At 33.8% G+C, this 4892-nt stretch overlaps 1 protein-coding gene across 4 annotated transcripts in view; it reads right to left on the reverse strand.

Annotated features, from left to right (window-relative positions):
- LOC108971206 (putative fatty acyl-CoA reductase CG5065) overlaps positions 1-4892 on the reverse strand; it is an 80300-nt gene that overhangs the window by 21753 nt on the left and 53655 nt on the right. The window contains exon 1 of one of the 4 annotated variants that reach the window (XM_018937097.1): positions 1910-1993. The exons of 1 other annotated variant lie outside the window; for it this stretch is intronic. The gene's annotated coding sequence lies outside the window, so the exon portion shown is untranslated. Of the gene's footprint in view, positions 1-1756; positions 1994-4892 lie in introns of those variants that run through there. 2 more of the 4 variants (XM_018937094.1, XM_018937096.1) reach the window with 2 other exon arrangements.

The following is a 4892-nucleotide window of genomic DNA, read 5'->3' on the forward strand; positions in this document are numbered from 1 at the left end:
TTTAGGACTTACAAACAACCGTTATGTGAACAAAGCTATAATACTCTCTTTAGCAACTTTGTTGCGAGAGTATAACAAGATGATACACTATTATTAGAAAGATATTTTTTCGGAATTTCATTATGATTTCTTTTGAAGTAAAGTCAATCGCAAGTTCGAAACAGGAATTTTTAAATCTAGTGCCCCTGGTGGCGCTATCTATACGTCGACTGGTGCCCTAAAATCTGCTATCTTTCTCTATTGTCCAGTGAGAATGTCATGACATTTCATAGAATGGAAGTGAAGTTATTGCATTTTAAGTGTCAGTGTGTTTGTGTTATCGGAGCGAAAATGAGCTTGGAACAAAGAGCTAACGTTAAATTTTGTTTTAAAATTGGTAAAACTTTTACTGAAACGTTTCGATTGATGAAACAAGTTTATGGCGATGCCTATCATTATTGCCTATCCCGTAGAAAAGTGCACAAGTGGTTTCAACGTTTCAAAGTGGTCGTGAGGGAATAAATGATGATCAACATGTGGATCAGTCAAAATCTGCGATCACGGGAAATTCCATACCGGCCGACGAGCTAAAACACTCGTTCGACATGCTTTTGTACCATGCAAAAAGCTGTATTTGCCGAAAAAACCATTTGTTCTGTTTTTTAAAGTCCTGTTTACTTTACAACGCAATTTTTTCTGTAAGTTGGTGGTACTATTTGTGACATCTATGCCAAGATATTCATTAGTATTTGAGATACACGTTGTTTTCTGAGGTTCTAAAAGTGAATTCTGCAATTTTTACGATATCTTAATTTGTTGAACAAAGAAGTGCGATCTCATACGGCATTGGTTATTCTATTGGTTGTAACTTCTGGCTATTCATCAAATGCACATGACCAAGCTGAGGACATCGCTTTGACTCAATTGAGGATATAAAAGCTGAATCGAAGAAAGCACTGATGGCCATCACGACGACGATTTTTCCAAGTGCTATGATGATCGTTGGCATAAGTGTATTGCAGCGCGAGGTGATTACTTTGAAGGAGATGAAATTGACGAAATTCACCTTTCAATTTGATCACAGTATACAATATACTACCAAATAATATAGTAAAACTCGATTTCAAAATTCTCAAAACTAAAGCATCAAGTTCAAAATTAACACTTTTCCATACATTTGGGATAAATTATTAAATAAATAGTGATAAATAACATTTTATTTCGCGTCGAACTCCTATCTTTTAGTTTCCTTGTTACTTTTGTAGTTTGGATATTTGCTATATATTGGAGATTTTATATTTAGAGGCAGAATTTTTGGGAATTTTGACTCTCTACCAATTTTTAGTTAATAAAAAAATCGGAAAAATCACGTATGCAGGATATGTTCTATGGATTATTCTGGATAACTTTTGCCGGTTTTAAGCCAGCGATTTTGAGGTTTTTCAGGGACTATAAAAATTTGTTCGCTAGCTTTTGAGATATCAGAATGAAATTTAATACGTTTGTGCATTTTGATATTCTATTGATTTTTTGTCGGAATTGGCTCGATCGGACAACTATATCACATATCTCGAAAGCAAACTATTATTCCGGTTTTTTAAGCTTTGCCTTAAAAATCGCTGGCCCGAAGAAGGATTTAGAACCATAATCTCTTAGGTCTTGTTGTTCAGAGTGTTTGACCTGTTCTAATATATGCCCATATATACTTTAAAAATAAAGTTTAAATTTTAATCGAAATTTAAGGCAAACATGAAACTTTACACTTTTTACTACTTACTTTACAAAATTTACAAAAATAAAATTACTCCAATTTTTTTCTTTTTTTTTAATTTTTCACTTTTTTTTGTACTAAAACCCTTTAAAATGGAGTTGAAACGTTTTCAAAAAACAGGTTAAAATTTTTTAACTTTTGCCAAAATACCGCACATACATATGTTAACAGCTTGTTAATACACGGCTTGCAAACACCCAAAACTATTTTCGTAATTCCGCACGCGTTGAATGCTAAACGCGAACTGAGTGGCAAACTTAAGAAAAATCACTTAGAAGTCACACAGCTGAAAGCGAAAAAAGTTACAAGCGCGAAATATATGAATTTTAAAGCTGAGCAAGTGGCTTACAAGCCGTTTGTTTGCATTTTGTAAGCATGGAAATAATAACAACAAATATGTACGTATGTGTGTGTGCGGCTTTGGCTGTGCGCACAGGTACAACTTTAAAACGAAACGGAACAGCTTGTTGAAGACGCGCACGCGGGGTCACAAATAACTATATATATATGTATGTACGTACATATGGTATATACATACATAGGTGTAAATGAATTGTATGTATATGTATTTATATATATAATACATATATATGCGTGTGTGTGGATCTGTATTCACATGGCTACGTTAATTGTGTTGCACTCTCACTCGGCTCAAACGCTTTGTATGCCTTTATATTTCAATTAATACATATTTACATATATACACATATCAAATAACTGTGTATGCATGTATGTATGTGTGTCGATTTGAACTTTGCCAGTAGCAAACGTCTCGCTGCACCACTTGAGGCTGCGTTTCAGCAGCAGCAGCCGCTTGAGTCACAGCGTCCCGTACCGCAGGCAGTCGTGAGTGGCTTAAACGAATGCAATTCAGTTAGTTTGTAAGTATGTATGATTGTAACGACTGCAATTTAACTCGATTTATAAATACAAAAAATTGAATTAAATATATATATTATTTTTGTATATAAAAGCACCGGATTACACGTTTTACACTCACTCGCGCATTTACAACGCTAACTTATGCCAAAAACAATACATATGTACATCGATATACATCCATACATAAACACATCCACGCGTTGCCATTTTTCTTTCGCTGCTTACTCGGTCAACTGAACATTGCCAAAAACTCGGCTCTTGTTTGCATTTCGGTTTTTTGCTCCCTAAAAAATTCGGTGAATTTTTATTGATTTCGTAAGCCCCGCTGGCGCTCATGTAAAATACGTGCAGTGGCATACGAACATATTTATGTATGTTTGTGCATATTTAAATTGCAGCCGAAATGTGTAGTCGTGAGAGCGTTTGTTGTGGTTCATTGCAGATAAGAGTACTTGAAGTGAAAAAGAGCTCGAATTAAATTTAAACGTCTGTCAAAGAATTTCAACTAATTGGAATATGGTGAATAACACAACAAATAAATATATGCATTTGTGTCAGAGAGGGTATGTTTATCTGTGAGGTTGTGAAGGTCATTGCACGTAATTATTGTTGTATACAGTAGAATATTAACTATTTAGATGGTGATTTTGTGCGAAGAGATTTTGAGGAGACAGTACTAACTGCTTTATTAAAACATCAGAATATAATTTTACTGTTATTGCAAACTTGCCTCAAGTCACAAAACTTGTCTGTAATTTAAAAAACTCGAATTTAGAGACTTGTGATTGCAGTAAAGAGTTCCGGTATTACAGCCATAAAATTTAAGGACACAATTAAAATATTTTCCAAAATATTGAACCCGGTTATTTGGTCAAATTAGAGAATAAATATTCTTGAAACTTATTTTTCGATAAAAATACATAACAACATTATTATCTCTAATTTTTCGATAATATAACAAATAGTTACAGTTTTTCAATTTTTATAAAAGAATATGATGTTACGAAATAAATTTTTTTTTTTTCAGATATTCACCATGCACCAATTTTTGGAAGAGACCCGGGAACACAAAAACGACGCTCACCACATCTGCGTCGATTTCAAAGCTGCTTTCGACAGCAAGAAAACTAATATGGCTGCGTAAACTGACGTTGAGCAATATCAAAAGCTGGGTCAGGACCGGGAATCACTTCTTCGACCCGTTCGACTTGCTATCGTGCGAGTTCTCAATCTACTGCTATATAAAATAATTCGAGCTGCGGATATGAATAGAGAAGGTGCAAACTTCCATATTTAACCTATGTGGAAGCTCAAAGAATCTCGAGAAAAACTAATATTTGGCATTGAAAATTAGAAATATATCAATTAAATATTTGTGCCAAATTAATATTGGTATATGTTAAGTATATATAGTAAATAGTGTTATATATATATGTAGCTATATACTTGTAGCAATTTATAGATACGAGTATATGTTTAGTAGAGCAGGTTAACACTAGAAGCTCACAAATGTTCAGCACACCCATTCAATTTCATTTCATTGACATTGGAACCTTATAAAATTATCAAATTTAATGGCACTTACTAACGACCAGCAGACGGCAGACGAGTTGTTATTTAGTGTTGCTTTCAACTTCAAGCCTGCAAATGTTTGTATGTACACACAGCTATATATACATACTGTAGTTGCAGAATTCAAAGCGCTTGGGCCTATTCAACTTCAAACCAAGCATAAACTTTTAACTTAATCGCTTATGTGCTTAGCTACGCTTGCGCACAGTTTGATCTATCCCTTGGCAAAGCATTTTTTACTGCGTTGTTGCTGCGGGTATTTTTTTGATTTGATCGTGAAAAGCATGTGTAAATGATTGACATGAACTTTACTCATCACACAAAAAACAAAAAACTTTGTTTTCAACAGATTTTGGCATTTTTTGCATACTTTTTCATTGGAATTTACATTTTTAGGCGTTAATTAATGGAATGCGATAAACGGCCGGATTCATTGTTTTGATATCTTATATGAAATAAATTACCATAAATTAGCAACTTCTTCGAAAGAGTATTAAAATTAATAGCAAATATGTTTTATTTGCCAAAAATGTCTATGACACATATTTTATGTTCGCAACAGAATAAAACCAGTTATTAACAAGTAAGGAAGGACTAAGCTCGGGTGTCACCGAAAATTTTATACTCTCGCTTGATAAAGTGATAATCGAGATTTCAGGCGTGGTTGTGAACCGATTTCACCCATATT

Source organism: Bactrocera latifrons, unplaced genomic scaffold, assembly GCF_001853355.1.
Source record: "Bactrocera latifrons isolate USDA-ARS-PBARC rearing strain unplaced genomic scaffold, ASM185335v1 scaffold_33, whole genome shotgun sequence".
In the NCBI taxonomy this organism is placed as follows: domain Eukaryota; kingdom Metazoa; phylum Arthropoda; class Insecta; order Diptera; family Tephritidae; genus Bactrocera; species Bactrocera latifrons.